The following is a 17,423-nucleotide window of genomic DNA, read 5'->3' as shown; positions in this document are numbered from 1 at the left end:
TGTAGTATAGTATAGTAGTATAGTAGGATAGTAAAGCCCTGTAGTGTAGTATAGTAGGATAGTAAAGCCCTGTAGTATAGTATAGTAGGATAGTAAAGCCCTGTAGTATAGTATAGTATAGTAGGATAGTAGGATAGTAAAGCCCTGTAGTATAGTATAGTAGGATAGTAAAGCCCTGTAGTATAGTATAGTAGTATAGTAGGATAGTAAAGCCCTGTAGTATAGTAGTATAGTAGGATAGTAAAGCCCTGTAGTATAGTATAGTATTATAGTAGGATAGTAAAGCCCTGTAGTATAGTATAGTAGTATAGTAAAGCCCTGTAGTATAGTATAGTAGTATAGTAGGATAGTAAAGCCCTGTAGTATAGTATAGTAGGATAGTAAAGCCCTGTAGTATAGTATAGTAGGATAGTAGGATAGTAAAGCCCTGTCCTCCATGTTCTCAGACGGTCAGCCCAAGGTGAAAGGATATCTTGACTTCCACAGCTTTTAGCTGAAGGCCAGAACCACTTCCATGATCTGTTACACCTGGTCATAAAGAGCTGACCTCTGACCTGCCTGATGAGACCCTGTCCTTTAACACCAGAGATCTCAGTTTACAGCTCTGGAGTCTCCTCAGTCCTTTAACACCAGAGATCTCAGTTTACAGCTCTGGAGTCTCCTCAGTCCTTTAACACCAGAGATCTCAGTTTACAGCTCTGGAGTCTCCCCAGTCCTTTAACACCAGAGATCTCAGTTTACAGCTCTGGAGTCTCCCCAGTCCTTTAACACCAGAGATCTCAGTTTACAGCTCTGGAGTCTCCTCAGTCCTTTAACACCAGAGATCTCAGTTTACAGCTCTGGAGTCTCCCCAGTCCTTTAACACCAGAGATCTCAGTTTACAGCTCTGGAGTCTCCTCAGTCCTTTAACACCAGAGATCTCAGTTTACAGCTCTGGAGTCTCCTCAGTCCTTTAACACCAGAGATCTCAGTTTACAGCTCTGGAGTCTCCTCAGTCCTTTAACACCAGAGATCTCAGTTTACAGCTCTGGAGTCTCCTCAGTCCTTTAACACCAGAGATCTCAGTTTACAGCTCTGGAGTCTCCTCAGTCCTTTAACACCAGAGATCTCAGTTTACAGCTCTGGAGTCTCCCCAGTCCTTTAACACCAGAGATCTCAGTTTACAGCTCTGGAGTCTCCTCAGTCCTTTAACACCAGAGATCTCAGTTTACAGCTCTGGAGTCTCCTCAGTCCTTTAACACCAGAGATCTCAGTTTACAGCTCTGGAGTCTCCTCAGTCCTTTAACACCAGAGATCTCAGTTTACAGCTCTGGAGTCTCCTCAGTCCTTTAACACCAGAGATCTCAGTTTACAGCTCTGGAGTCTCCTCAGTCCTTTAACACCAGAGATCTCAGTTTACAGCTCTGGAGTCTCCTCAGTCCTTTAACACCAGAGATCTCAGTTTACAGCTCTGGAGTCTCCCCAGTCCTTTAGATGGTTAACACAGTTGTGTTTAGGGGGATCTGGTTAGGGGGATCTGGTTAGGGGATCTGGTTAGGGGATCTGGTTAAGAGGATCTGGTTAAGAGGATCTGGTTAAGAGGATCTGGTTAGGGGGATCTGGTTAGGGGATCTGGTTAAGAGGATCTGGTTAGGGGATCTGGTTAAGGGGGATCTGGTTAGGGGATCTGGTTAGGGGGATCTGGTTAGGAGGAGGATCCGGTTAGGACCAGGAAGTAAGTGGCTGTTATCCCAGGTCATCATAGTCAATAAGACTTTGTTCTCAACTGTCTTTCCTGGTTAAATGAAGCAATAAGGCACGAAGAGGTGTGATATGTGGCCAATATACCACAGCTAAGGGTTGTTCTTAGACACGACGCAATGTGGAGTGCCTGGATACAGTCCTTAGCCGTGGTATATTGGCCGTATACCACAAACCCCCGAGGTGCCTTATTGTTATTATAAACTGGTTACCAACGTAATTAGAGCAGTAAAAAATACATATTTTGTCATACCTGTGTTATACGGTCTGATATACCATAGCTTTCAGCCAATCAGAATTCAGGGCTCAAACCACCCAGTTTCTAATAAAGATGAAATACATGATTTATTGATGGAATAAATATATATATAAATATAAATATAAAAATACCTTGCTAAACAAGTTCTTATTTTCAAGTAAAACATCCATGTATTTAGATTGTGTTTCTAAATGAAAGGCTCCAGGAAGAAGCGTTCTGAAACTAGAAGGAAGTAGTTCATTAGTATCTATAATGTTTATTACCAGGTAGTTGTATCTATAATGTTTATTACCAGGTAGTTGTATCTATAATGTTTATTACCAGGTAGTTGTATCTATAATGTTTATTACCAGGTAGTTGTATCTATAATGTTTATTACCAGGTAGTTGTATCTATAATGTTTATTACCAGGTAGTTGTATCTATAATGTTTATTACCAGGTAGTTGTATCTATAATGTTTATTACCAGGTAGTTGTATCTATAATGTTTACTACCAGGTAGTTGTATCTATAATGTTTACTACCAGGTAGTTGTATCTATAATGTTTATTACCAGGTAGTTGTATCTATAATGTTTATTACCAGGTAGTTGTATCTATAATGTGTATTACCAGGTAGTTGTATCTATAATGTTTATTACCAGGTAGTTGTATCTATAATGTTTATTACCAGGTAGTTGTATCTATAATGTTTATTACCAGGTAGTTGTATCTATAATGTTTATTACCAGGTAGTTGTATCTATAATGTTTATTACCAGGTAGTTGTATCTATAATGTTTATTACCAGGTAGTTGTACCTATAATGTTTATTACCAGGTAGTTGTATCTATAATGTTTATTACCAGGTAGTTGTATCTATAATGTTTATTACCAGGTAGTTGTATCTATAATGTTTATTACCAGGTAGTTGTATCTATAATGTTTATTACCAGGTTGTTGTATCTATAATGTTTATTACCAGGTAGTTGTATCTATAATGTTTATTACCAGGTAGTTGTATCTATAATGTTTATTACCAGGTAGTTGTATCTATAATGTTTATTACCAGGTAGTTGTATCTATAATGTTTATTACCAGGTAGTTGTATCTATAATGTTTATTAGAGAGAGATGCTTTCTGTTTATTATAGGACTATTTATAGAGATATAGATAAACGACTCCTTTTGAATTGAACAACTTCTGTCAGCGTTCTGAGGATCCTGTTCATTCTGACTGTACCGGTAGTTTGGCTGAGAGGATGTGTTGCTTCCAGTCTGACTGTACCGGTAGTTTGGCTGAGAGGACAGAGAGGATGTGTTGCTTCCAGTCTGACTGTACCGGTAGTTTGGCTGAGAGGACAGGATGTGTTGCTTCCAGTCTGACTGTACCGGTAGTTTGGCTGAGAGGACAGGATGTGTTGCTTCCAGTCTGACTGTACCGGTAGTTTGGCTGAGAGGATGTGTTGCTTCCCGTCTGACTGTACCGGTAGTTTGGCTGAGAGGATGTGTTGCTTCCAGTCTGACTGTACTGGTAGTTTGGCTGAGAGGATGTGTTGCTTCCAGTCTGACTGTACCGGTAGTTTGGCTGAGAGGACATGTGTTGCTTCCAGTCTGACTGTACCGGTAGTTTGGCTGAGAGGATGTGTTGCTTCCAGTCTGACTGTACCGGTAGTTTGGCTGAGAGGATGTGTTGCTTCCAGTCTGACTGTACTGGTAGTTTGGCTGAGAGGACATGTGTTGCTTCCAGTCTGACTGTACTGGTAGTTTGGCTGAGAGGATGTGTTGCTTCCAGTCTGACTGTACTGGTAGTTTGGCTGAGAGGATGTGTTGCTTCCAGTCTGACTGTACCGGTAGTTTGGCTGAGAGGATGTGTTGCTTCCAGTCTGACTGTACCGGTAGTTTGGCTGAGAGGAGATGTGTTGCTTCCAGTCTGACTGTACTGGTAGTTTGGCTGAGAGGATGTGTTGCTTCCAGTCTGACTGTACTGGTAGTTTGGCTGAGAGGATGTGTTGCTTCCAGTCTGACTGTACCGGTAGTTTGGCTGAGAGGACAGATGTGTTGCTTCCAGTCTGACTGTACTGGTAGTTTGGCTGAGAGGATGTGTTGCTTCCAGTCTGACTGTACTGGTAGTTTGGCTGAGAGGATGTGTTGCTTCCAGTCTGACTGTACCGGTAGTTTGGCTGAGAGGATGTGTTGCTTCCAGTCTGACTGTACCGGTAGTTTGGCTGAGAGGACGAGATGTGTTGCTTCCAGTCTGACTGTACCGGTAGTTTGGCTGAGAGGATGTGTTGCTTCCAGTCTGACTGTACCGGTAGTTTGGCTGAGAGGATGTGTTGCTTCCAGTCTGACTGTACCGGTAGTTTGGCTGAGAGGACAGGATGTGTTGCTTCCAGTCTGACTGTACCGGTAGTTTGGCTGAGAGGACAGAGAGGATGTGTTGCTTCCAGTCTGACTGTACCGGTAGTTTGGCTGAGAGGACAGAGAGGATGTGTTGCTTCCAGTCTGACTGTACTGGTAGTTTGGCTGAGAGGATGTGTTGCTTCCAGTCTGACTGTACTGGTAGTTTGGCTGAGAGGATGTGTTGCTTCCAGTCTGAATACCACTTCAGATAGCTGTTAATGATACAGAATTCACCTTGTTCACAGTCACCATCTGGTTGTCATTGTATATGCCAATAATAACAGTAGTTTCTAATGAGGAACCATTCCTCCCGTTCGTCCTGTCTGTCTGTCTGTCTGTCTGTCTGTCTGTCTGTCTGTCTGTCTGTCTGTCTGTCTGTCTGTCTCTATATCTCTCTCTCTCTATATCTCTCTCTCTATATCTCTATATATATATATCTCTCTCTCTCTATATATCTCTCTCTCTCTATATATATATCTCTCTCTCTATATCTCTATATATCTCTCTATATATCTCTCTCTATGACTGAGGAACCATTCCTCACTACCTCTATCTACCTAACTAGGACTCAGCAAGGGATGCTTCTTTATGACCGTAAAGTATTTTTTTGGTTTCATTTCTAGTTTGAACTCCCAGGTCTCAGAGTAGAAGACTAGACATGTGTTCTGGGAAGATCTAGATGCCCTCGCTGCCCTGAGAGAAGTGCTCTTACTGTGAGTGGTAACCCCCCCCCCCTGATCTTAACCTCTTGGTTAGGAAGCCCCCCCCCTCCACCACCAGTAATGGTTCTTTAAAGCCCGGTTGTAATGGAGTCTCTATCTAATGGACTCTGTCCTGGTCTCTTTCTGGTGTTTTTCTAAGACCTGGGATGTTTGCCAGGCATACTGTCAGTCCTTATCTTACAGCCAGGGTCACCAAGAGGTTAATGTTCAGCCCATGGGTGGTCAGTTATATCCATGCAGGCCCCCTTTAGCCCCCATAGCCACCTCTCCTGGTCAGTTATATCCATGCAGACCCCCTTTAGCCCCCATAGCCACCTCTCCTGGTCAGTTATATCCATGCAGACCCCCTTTAGCCCCCCATAGCCACCTCTCCTGGTCAGTTATATCCATGCAGACCCCCTTTAGCCCCCATAGCCACCTCTCCTGGTCAGTTATATCCATTCAGACCCCCTTTAGCCCCCATAGCCACCTCTCCTGGTCAGTTATATCCATGCAGACCCCCTTTAGCCCCCATAGCCACCTCTCCTGGTCAGTTATATCCATGCAGACCCCCTTTAGCCCCCATAGCCACCTCTCCTGGTCAGTTATATCCATGCAGACCCCCTTTAGCCCCCATAGCCACCTCTCCTGGTCAGTTATATCCATGCAGACCCCCTTTAGCCCCCATAGCCACCTCTCCTGGTCAGTTATATCCATGCAGACCCCCTTTAGCCCCCATAGCCACCTCTCCTGGTCAGTTATATCCATGCAGACCCCCTTTAGCCCCCATAGCCACCTCTCCTGGTCAGTTATATCCATGCAGACCCCCTTTAGCCCCCATAGCCACCTCTCCTGGTCAGTTATATCCATGCAGACCCCCTTTAGCCCCCCATAGCCACCTCTCCTGGTCAGTTATATCCATGCAGACCCCCTTTAGCCCCCATAGTCACCTCTCCTGGTCAGTTATATCCATGCAGACCCCCCTTTAGCCCCCATAGCCACCTCTCCTGGTCAGTTATATCCATGCAGACCCCCTTTAGCCCCCATAGCCACCTCTCCTGGTCAGTCATACCCATTCAGACCCCCTTTAGCCCCCATAGCCACCTCTCCTGGTCAGTTATATCCATGCAGACCCCCTTTAGCCCCCATAGCCACCTCTCCTGGTCAGTCATACCCATTCAGACCCCCTTTAGCCCCCATAGCCACCTCTCCTGGTCAGTCATCCCCATTCAGACCCCCTTTAGCCCCCATAGCCACCTCTCCTGGTCAGTTATATCCATGCAGACCCCCTTTAGCCCCCATAGCCACCTCTCCTGGTCAGTTATATCCATGCAGACCCCCTTTAGCCCCCCATAGCCACCTCTCCTGGTCAGTTATATCCATGCAGACCCCCTTTAGCCCCCCATAGCCACCTCTCCTGGTCAGTTATATCCATGCAGACCCCCCTTTAGCCCCCATAGCCACCTCTCCTGGTCAGTTATATCCATGCAGACCCCTTTAGCCCCCATAGCCACCTCTCCTGGTCAGTTATATCCATGCAGACCCCCTTTAGCCCCCATAGCCACCTCTCCTGGTCAGTTATATCCATGCAGACCCCCTTTAGCCCCCATAGCCACCTCTCCTGGTCAGTTATATCCATGCAGGCCCCCTTTAGCCCCCATAGCCACCTCTCCTGGTCAGTTATATCCATGCAGACCCCCTTTAGCCCCCATAGCCACCTCTCCTGGTCAGTTATATCCATGCAGACCCCCTTTAGCCCCCATAGCCACCTCTCCTGGTCAGTTATATCCATTCAGACCCCCTTTAGCCCCCATAGCCACCTCTCCTGGTCAGTTATATCCATGCAGACCCCCTTTAGCCCCCATAGCCACCTCTCCTGGTCAGTTATATCCATGCAGACCCCCTTTAGCCCCCATAGCCACCTCTCCTGGTCAGTTATATCCATGCAGACCCCCTTTAGCCCCCATAGCCACCTCTCCTGGTCAGTCATCCCCATGCAGACCCCCTTTAGCCCCCATAGCCACCTCTCCTGGTCAGTTATATCCATGCAGACCCCCTTTAGCCCCCATAGCCACCTCTCCTGGTCAGTCATCCCCATGCAGGCCCCCATAGCCACCTCTCCTGGTCAGTTATATCCATGCAGACCCCCTTTAGCCCCCATAGCCACCTCTCCTGGTCAGTCATCCCCATTCAGACCCCCCTTTAGCCCCCATAGCCACCTCTCCTGGTCAGTTATATCCATGCAGACCCCCTTTAGCCCCCATAGCCACCTCTCCTGGTCAGTCATCCCCATGCAGACCCCCTTTAGCCCCCATAGCCACCTCTCCTGGTCAGTTATATCCATGCAGACCCCCTTTAGCCCCCATAGCCACCTCTCCTGGTCAGTTATATCCATGCAGACCCCCTTTAGCCCCCATAGCCACCTCTCCTGGTCAGTTATATCCATGCAGGCCCCCTTTAGCCCCCATAGCCACCTCTCCTGGTCAGTTATATCCATGCAGACCCCCTTTAGCCCCCATAGCCACCTCTCCTGGTCAGTCATCCCCATTCAGACCCCCTTTAGCCCCCATAGCCACCTCTCCTGGTCAGTCATCCCCATGCAGGCCCCCATAGCCACCTCTCCTGGTCAGTCATCCCCATGCAGGCCCCCATAGCCACCTCTCCTGGTCAGACCTACACAGACAGACCTGAGGGTCTCAGGACCCCGGGCCATAGGACCAAAGCCAGCTAGCTCCTTCTGATTTATGGTCAGTCAGACCCAAACAGATCTCAGGGTTTCAGGACCGTAGATAGCCCCATCTCCAGTCGCTGGGCTCCCACTCAGACCCCCTGAAACCTCCAGGGTTTCAGGACCGTAGATGGCCCCATCTCCAGTCGCTGTGCTCCCACTCAGACCCCCTGAAACCTCCAGGGTTTCAGGACCGTAGATAGCCCCATCTCCAGTCGCTGGGCTCCCACTCAGACCCCCTGAAACCTCCAGGGTTTCAGGACCGTAGATGGCCCCATCTCCAGTCGCTGTGCTCCCACTCAGACCCCTGAAACCTCCAGGGTTTCAGGACCGTAGATAGCCCCATCTCCAGTCGCTGTGCTCCCACTCAGACCCCCTGAAACCTCCAGGGTTTCAGGACCGTAGATGGCCCCATCTCCAGTCGCTGTGCTCCCACTCAGACCCCCTGAAACCTCCAGGGTTTCAGGACCGTAGATGGCCCCATCTCCAGTCGCTGGGCTCCCACTCAGACCCCTTCAAGACCCCCTGAAACCTCCAGGGCTTCAGGACCGTAGATAGCCCCATCTCCAGTCGCTGAGCTCCCACTCAGACCCCTTCAAGACCCCCTGAAACCTCCAGGGTCCAGGTCTACCACCAGCTACAGCCAGACAGCTCCCCTGGTGGGCTGCTCCAGAGGGGTTCGTCCATCCGGTACAGCGGAAAAGGGAAGCTGGGAAACCACGTAAGACAGTTAAAATAAAAATCCCAGATCAGCTGTGTGTGTCTTACATGCAACAAGGGAATTATGAAACAACAGATATACTGAACTGCTTTATGCTATTAGAGGCTGATCTCTCTGTGTGCTCTATCTGTCTCAACATGGCTAGTGTCTCAACACGGCTAGTGTCTCAACACGGCTAGTGTCTCAACACGGCTAGTGTCTCAACACGGCTAGTGTCTCAACACGGCTAGTGTCTCAGCATGGCTAGTGTCTCAACACGGCTAGTGTCTCAACATGGCTAGTGTCTCAACATGGCTAGTGTCTCAACATGGCTAGTGTCTCAACACGGCTAGTGTCTCAACACGGCTAGTGTCTCAGCATGGCTAGTGTCTCAACACGGCTAGTGTCTCAACACGGCTAGTGTCTCAACACGGCTAGTGTCTCAACATGGCTAGTGTCTCAACATGGCTAGTGTCTCAACACGGCTAGTGTCTCAGCATGGCTAGTGTCTCAACACGGCTAGTGTCTCAGCATGGCTAGTGTCTCAACATGGCTAGTGTCTCAACACGGCTAGTGTCTCAGCACGGCTAGTGTCTCAGCATGGCTAGTGTCTCAACACGGCTAGTGTCTCAACACGGCTAGTGTCTCAGCTGGCTAGTGTCTCAACATGGCTAGTGTCTCAACATGGCTAGTGTCTCAGCATGGCTAGTGTCTCAGCATGGCTAGTGTCTCAGCACGGCTAGTGTCTCAGCACGGCTAGTGTCTCAACACGGCTAGTGTCTCAACACGGCTAGTGTCTCAGCACGGCTAGTGTCTCAACACGGCTAGCGTCTCAACACGGCTAGTGTCTCAACACGGCTAGCGTCTCAACACGGCTAGCGTCTCAACACGGCTAGCGTCTCAACACGGCTAGCGTCTCAACACGGCTAGTGTCTCAACACGGCTAGTGTCTCAACATGGCTAGTGTCTCAACATGGCTAGTGTCTCAGCACGGCTAGTGTCTCAACACGGCTAGTGTCTCAGCATGGCTAGTGTCTCAGCATGGCTAGCGTCTCAACATGGCTAGCGTCTCAGCACGGCTAGTGTCTCAACACGGCTAGTGTCTCAACACGGCTAGTGTCTCAGCTGGCTAGTGTCTCAACACGGCTAGTGTCTCAACACGGCTAGTGTCTCAACACGGCTAGTGTCTCAACATGGCTAGTGTCTCAACATGGCTAGCGTCTCAACATGGCTAGCGTCTCAACACGGCTAGTGTCTCAACACGGCTAGTGTCTCAACACGGCTAGTGTCTCAACACGGCTAGTGTCTCAACATGGCTAGTGTCTCAACATGGCTAGCGTCTCAACACGGCTAGTGTCTCAACATGGCTAGTGTCTCAACACGGCTAGCGTCTCAACACGGCTAGTGTCTCAACACGGCTAGTGTCTCAGCATGGCTAGTGTCTCAACATGGCTAGTGTCTCAACATGGCTAGTGTCTCAATCTGACTACATTATGGTCTGGTTTCCCTGATCCACCCTGACTACATTATGGTCTGGTTTCCCTGATCCACCCTGACTACATTATGGTCTGGTTTCCCTGATCCACCCTGACTACATTATGGTCTGGTTTCCCTGATCCACCCTGACTACATTATGGTCTGGTTTCCCTGATCCACCCTGACTACATTATGGTCTGGTTACCCTGATCCACCCTGACTACATTATGGTCTGCTTTCCCTGATCCACCCTGACTACATTATGGTCTGGTTTCCCTGATCCACTCTGACTACATTATGGTCTGGTTTCCCTGATCCACCCTGACTACATTATGGTCTGGTTTCCCTGATCCACCCTGACTACATTATGGTCTGGTTTCCCTGATCCACCCTGACTACATTATGGTCTGGTTTCCTGATCCACCCTGACTACATTATGGTCTGGTTTCCCTGATCCACCCTGACTACATTATGGTCTGGTTTCCCTGATCCACCCTGACTACATTATGGTCTGGTTTCCCTGATCCACCCTGACTACATTATGGTCTGGTTTCCCTGATCCACCCTGACTACATTATGGTCTGGTTTCCCTGATCCACCCTGACTACATTATGGTCTGGTTTCCCTGATCCACCCTGACTACATTATGGTCTGGTTTCCCTGATCCACCCTGACTACATTATGGTCTGGTTTCCTGATCCACCCTGACTACATTATGGTCTGGTTTCCTGATCCACCCTGACTACATTATGGTCTGGTTTCCTGATCCACCCTGACTACATTATGGTCTGGTTTCCTGATCCACCCTGACTACATTATGGTCTGGTTTCCCTGATCCACCCTGACTACATTATGGTCTGGTTTCCTGATCCACCCTGACTACATTATGGTCTGGTTTCCCTGATCCACCCTGACTACATTATGGTCTGGTTTCCCTGATCCACCCTGACTACATTATGGTCTGGTTTCCCTGATCCACCCTGACTACATTATGGTCTGGTTTCCCTGATCCACCCTGACTACATTATGGTCTGGTTTCCTGATCCACCCTGACTACATTATGGTCTGGTTTCCCTGATCCACCCTGACTACATTATGGTCTGGTTTCCCTGATCCACCCTGACTACATTATGGTCTGGTTTCCCTGATCCACCCTGACTACATTATGGTCTGGTTTCCCTGATCCACCCTGACTACATTATGGTCTGGTTTCCCTGATCCACCCTGACTACATTATGGTCTGGTTTCCCTGATCCACCCTGACTACATTATGGTCTGGTTTACATATCTGTGTGTATAAAGGTAGGTCTGTGTGTATAAAGGTAGGTCTGTGTGTGTATAAAGGTAGGTCTGTGTGTATGAAGGTAGGTCTGTGTGTGTATAAAGGTAGGTCTGTGTGTGTATAAAGGTAGGTCTGTGTGTATAAAGGTAGGTCTGTGTGTGTATAAAGGTAGGTCTGTGTGTGTATAAAGGTAGGTCTGTGTGTGTATAAAGGTAGGTCTGTGTATAAAGGTAGGTCTGTGTATAAAGGTAGGTCTGTGTGTGTATAAAGGTAGGTCTGTGTGTGTATAAAGGTAGGTCTGTGTGTGTGTATAAAGGTAGGTCTGTGTGTGTGTATAAAGGTAGGTCTGTGTGTGTATAAAGGTAGGTCTGTGTGTGTATAAAGGTAGGTCTGTGTGTGTATAAAGGTAGGTCTGTGTGTGTGTATAAAGGTAGGTCTGTGTGTGTATAAAGGTAGGTCTGTGTGTGTGTATAAAGGTAGGTCTGTGTATATAAGGACTGAGGAGTTCTCTGTGTACTTCCTGCTCCTACCAGCTGCTCTGGTCCAGTTGCTGTTTTCACAGCTGGACCCAGTCAGCATCCAATAGATCTAATTCAACATATTAAAGATGGCCGCCTCTAATCCACATGACAGGTCAGATATTACTGTAGAAGACACGTACGTAAACAGTGTGTGTGTGTGTGTGTGTGTGTGTGTGTGTGTGTGTGTGTGTACGGGGAGCATGGATAATGAGGCTGTGATTTTAAAAGGCAATGCGGTCAGTGAGAGACACCGTGTTGTGATTGGCTGGTCTGTAATCCTCTCTGGGATTGGCTGGATTACTTAGTGATGGTGTTAGATGAAGCTATTCCTGAAGCTGTCAGTAGAACCCCCTCATCCACTCTCAATATCTAAATATTGACTGAGGAGATCCTCCCCTGGATCCACAGGACACGACTAACGACAGACTGTTGGTGAGTGTAGGAGGCTGAGGACATGGTTATTTATCAAAGACTAGATATTTACATTTTACATTTATGTCATTTAGCAGACTTACAGAATTGGTGCATTCACCTTATGATATCCAGTGGAACAACCACTTTACAATAGTACATTTATATATATATTTTTAATTGTGTTTTTATTTTTTGGGGGGTGGTTAGAAGGATTACTTTATCCATATCCTAGATATGAGACTGACTAGCTGACCATTGTTCTCTCTCTCTGTCTCTCTCTGTCTGTCTCTCTCTCTCTCTCTCTCTCTGTCTCTCTCTCTCTCTCTCTGTCTCTCTGTCTCTCTGTCTGTGTCTCTCTCTCTGTCTGTCTCTCTGTCTGTCTCTGTCTCTCTCTCTCTCTGTCTGTCTGTGTCTCTGTCTGTCTGTGTCTCTGTCTGTCTCTGTCTCTCTGTCTCTCTCTCTCTCTCTCCCTCCCTCTCTCTCTCTCTCTCCCTCTCTCTCTCTCTCTCTCTCTCTCTCTCCCTCCCTCTCTCTGTCTCTGTCTCTCTCTCTCTCTCTCTCTCTCTCTCTCTCTCTCTCTCTCTCTCTCTCTCTCTCTCTCTCTCTCTCTCTCTCTCTCTCTCTCTCTCTCTCTCTGTCTCTGTCTCTCTCTCTGTCTCTCTCTCTCTCTCTCTCTCTCTCTCTCTCTCTCTCTCTCTCTCTCTCTCTCTCTCTGTCTCTGTCTCTGTCTCTCCCTCTGTCTCTCTCTCTCTCTCTCTCTCTCCCTCTCTCTCTCTCTCTCTCTCTCTCTCTCCCTCTCTCTCTCTCTCTCTCTCTCCCCCTCTCTCTCCTCTAGGTGTTTGGTTTTCAGGCTGGTTTGACCTGTCTGGACAGTACAGGCAGTTTCCTCCCTCTGTCCCCTCTCATCCCATCCTTCAGTACAGCCCTCTACGGCAAGCTGCTCCAGATGCCTCGGTGCTGGTGAGTACCAGTACTCTGATGGTAATACTCTGATGTGTTATATAGTTATCTTCTCCCCGGTGTTCAAGGAGCTTCAGTGTATGTAAGGGGGACAGGAACTCACCTCATCCACTATCAGTGTGGAGAAACCAGCTGGGTGATTCCACGGTAGCCATTTTGTTCACCGCCTGGGTGATGCCACGGTAGCCATTTTGTTTACCAGCTGGGTGATGCCACGGTAGCCATTTTGTTCACCAGCTGGGTGATGACACGGTAGCCATTTTGTTTACCAGCTGGGTGATGCCACAGTAGCCATTTTGTTCACCAGCTGGGTGATGCCACGGTAGCCATTTTGTTCACCACCCGGCAACTGAGGTCACTTTCCATTCAATCGTTGTAGTTCATTAGACAGCCAGAGTAGATGTTGATTTAGCCGCACCAGACCTGTAGCCACACCAGACCTGTAGCCGCACCAGACCTGTAGCCGCACCAGACCTGTAGCCGCACCAGACCTGTAGCCGCACCAGACCTGTAGCCGCACCAGACCTGTAGCCGCACCAGACCTGTAGCCGCACCAGACCTGTAGCCGCACCAGACCTGTAGCCGCACCAGACCTGTAGCCTTGCGTTGGATACAGAGAGATGGACGAGCTTCCTGTAGTCTCGGTTTGGGGGAATACAGAGAGATGGATGAGCTTCCTGTAGTCTTGGTTGCGGGAATACAGAGAGATGGATGAGCTTCCTGTAGCCTTGGTTTGGGGGGATACAGAGAGATGGATGAGCTTCCTGTAGTCTCGGTTTGGGGAATACAGAGAGATGGATGAGCTTCCTGTAGTCTCGGTTTGGGGGATACAGAGAGATGGATGAGCTTCCTGTAGTCTCGGTTTGGGGGGATACAGAGAGATGGATGAGCTTCCTGTAGTCTCGGTTTGGGGGGATACAGAGAGATGGATGAGCTTCCTGTAGTCTTGGTTTGGGGGAATACAGAGAGATGGATGAGCTTCCTGTAGTCTCGGTTTGGGGGATACAGAGAGATGGATGAGCTTCCTGTAGTCTCGGTTTGGGGGGGATACAGAGAGATGGATGAGCTTCCTGTAGTCTTGGTTTGGGGGAATACAGAGAGATGGATGAGCTTCCTGTAGTCTTGGTTTGGGGAATACAGAGAGATGGATGAGCTTCCTGTAGTCTTGGTTTGGGGGAATACAGAGAGATGGATGAGCTTCCTGTAGTCTCGGTTTGGGGAATACAGAGAGATGGATGAGCTTCCTGTAGTCTCGGTTTGGGGAATACAGAGAGATGGATGAGCTTCCTGTAGTCTTGGTTTGGGGGATACAGAGAGATGGATGAGCTTCCTGTAGTCTCGGTTTGGGGAATACAGAGAGATGGATGAGCTTCCTGTAGTCTCGGTTTGGGGGGATACAGAGAGATGGATGAGCTTCCTGTAGTCTTGGTTTGGGGGGGATACAGAGAGATGGATGAGCTTCCTGTAGTCTCGGTTTGGGGGGATACAGAGAGATGGATGAGCTTCCTGTAGTCTCGGTTTGGGGTGGATACAGAGAGATGGATGAGCTTCCTGTAGTCTTGGTTTGGGGGATACAGAGAGATGGATGAGCTTCCTGTAGTCTCGGTTTGGGGGGATACAGAGAGATGGATGAGCTTCCTGTAGTCTCGGTTTGGGGGAAAACACAATCACACGGTCGTCACATCAGGGAGCGCTGTACCAATGTCTCAGATGGTTAGGAAATAAACCACAGCATCAAGCAAGGTATTTACCATCTAACAGGACCTTTATTTCAACCAGATGGAGGGAGGCTAGCTGCAGAGGAGATTACATTAACTGAGAGGGGAGGAGAGAGGGGAGAGGAGGGGAGGGGGAGAGGAGGAGGGAGGGAAGAGGGGGAGGCTAGCTGCAGAGGAGATTACATTAACTGAGAGGGGAGGAGAGAGAGGGCGCGCAGAGAGAATTGAGAGGGGAGAGAGAGGGGGGGAGGAGGGGGGGGGGAGGAGGGAGGAGGAGGGGAGAGGGGAGGAGGAGAGGGGGAGGCTAGCTGCAGAGGAGATTACATTAACTGAGAGGGGAGGAGAGAGGAGGAGAGGGGAGAGAGGAGGGGAGGAAGAGGAGGAGGGAGAGGGGAGAGGAGGAGAGGGGGTGGAGGATGAGAGGAGAGGAGGGAGAGGGGAGGAGGAGGGAGAGGGAGAGGAGGAGAGGGGGAGGCTAGCTGCAGAGGAGATTACATTAACTGAGAGGAGGAGGAGGAGAGGGAGGAGGGGAGGGAGGGGAGGGAGGAGGAGGAGAGGGAGAGGAGAGGAGGGGGGGAGAGGGAGGAGGAGAAGGAGAGGAGGAGAGGGGAGAGGGGAGAGGCTAGCTGCAGCAGGCTTTGGTGGTGCTAGAGGAGATTACATTAACTGAGAGGGAGAGGGGAGAGGAGGGGGAGAGGAGGGGAGAGGAGAGGGAAGGAGAGGGAGAGGAGGAGGGGAGAGGGAGGAGGGGAGAGGGAAGGAGAGGAGGAGAGGAGAGGAGGGAAGGAGGGGAGAGGGGAAGGAGAGAGGGAGGAGAGGAGGGAGAGGGAAGGAAGGAGAGGGAAGGGAAGGAGAGGGGGAGGGGGGAGGTGGGGGGAAGGAGTAGAGGGGGGAGGGGAGGAGGAGAGGGGAGAGGGAGAGGAGTAAACATAAACACGGTAGATGAAAGTCTACTGTAGTCTCACTCCAACTGTGTCCTTCACAGAACATCTGGCCCTCCTCTCACACACACACACACACACACACACACACACACACACACACACACACACACACACACACACACACACACACACACACACACACACACACACACAGAGACACACACACACACACACACACACACACACACACACACACACACACAGACACACACACACACACACACACAGAGACACACACACACACACACCCTTTGCAGTACTGTAAGTGAGTCTGTTAAAGCTGCTATCCTGGGAATCCATTCTGTTCAATTAGTTTGGCTTTAAACATGTCAGACTCTGAGAGGGCTGCATATGGTATAGCCTTTTCTCTGCAGACGGACGGACGGACAGACGGACGGACAGGCAGGCAGGCAGGCGGACAGACGGACAGACAGCAGCGAGAGGGCTGCATATGGTATAGCCTTTTCTCTGCAACGGACGGACGGACGGACGGACAGGCAGGCAGGCAGGCGGACAGACGGACGAGAGACTGTTGTAATTTTTTAGCGGACCGGACGGACAGGCAGCAGCAGGGACAGACGGACAGACAGCAGCGAGAGGGCTGCATATGGTATAGCCTTTTCTCTGCAGACGGACAGACGGACAGACAGACGGACAGACAGGCAGCAGTGAGAGAGCAGGGAGCGGTCTGAAAGCTGAGCTGAGGCAGGGAGACCCCCAGAGCCTGGTCCCTGGTCCCTCAGCTTCCTGTTCCCTCAGCTTCCTGTTCCCTCAGCTTTCTGTTCTCTCAGCTTCCTGGTCCCTCAGCTTCCTGTTCCCTCAGCTTCCTGGTCCCTCAGCTTCCTGTTCCCCTCAGCTTCCTGGTCCCTCAGCTTCCTGTTCCCTCAGCTTTCTGTTCTCTCAGCTTCCTGTTCCCTCAGCTTTCTGTTCCCTCCTGTTCCCTCAGCTTCCTGTTCCCTCAGCTTCCTGTTCCCTCAGCTTTCTGTTCCTCAGCTTCCTGTTCCCTCAGCTTCCTGGTCCCTCAGCTTCCTGTTCCCTCAGCTTCCTGTTCCCTCAGCTTCTCAGCTTCCTGTTCCCTCAGCTTCCTGTTCCCTCAGCTTCCTGTTCCCTCAGCTTCCTGTTCCCTCAACTTCCTGTTCCCTCAGCTTTCTGTTCCCTCAGCTTCCTGTTCCCTCAGCTTCCTGTTCCCTCTGGTCCTAATAGGAGACTGGCTGGTTGACTGTGTGTTTGATCTGTACTCTGTCCTGATTCAGAGGGCTTTAGTTGAATGTGGAAGACACATTTCAGTTGTACAAGGTGTGTGTATATATATATATTTATTACTCTCCTCTGTTCTGCTACTTAAAAGGCGATTCAGATGTCAAATATACTTTTTTTCTTTCGGACAATCACAATTGTGACACAATCAACGACTTCCTGGAGTTTCATCTCTGACTGAACCAATGACATCTCAGGAGGCTGTTTGAGATCAACGACTTCCTGGAGTTTCATCTCTGACTGAACCAAGACTGGAGCAACACTGACAGACACACAGGAAACGACTGGATTTCTCTGTTTTCAGCACTACTTTTGACGTTACAGGGATAGGAAGGCCTTACTGC

The 17,423-nt window shown here is 49.3% G+C and overlaps 1 protein-coding gene across 2 annotated transcripts in view; it reads left to right on the top strand.

Annotated features, from left to right (window-relative positions):
• Positions 1-13,160, top strand: part of LOC106595996 (vacuolar protein sorting-associated protein 13B) — a 206,153-nt gene extending 192,993 nt beyond the window's left edge. For both annotated transcript variants that reach the window (XM_045712949.1, XM_045712950.1), the window contains one exon: positions 13,036-13,160. The gene's annotated coding sequence lies outside the window, so the exon portion shown is untranslated. The remainder of the gene's footprint in view (positions 1-13,035) is intronic.
• Positions 13,161-17,423: the final 4,263 nt, after the last annotated feature.

Source organism: Salmo salar, unplaced genomic scaffold (assembly GCF_905237065.1).
Source record: "Salmo salar unplaced genomic scaffold, Ssal_v3.1, whole genome shotgun sequence".
In the NCBI taxonomy this organism is placed as follows: Eukaryota; Metazoa; Chordata; class Actinopteri; order Salmoniformes; family Salmonidae; genus Salmo; species Salmo salar.
The sequence above is the reverse complement of the archived record's forward strand: the minus strand, read 5'-3'. Positions and strand labels throughout refer to the sequence as shown.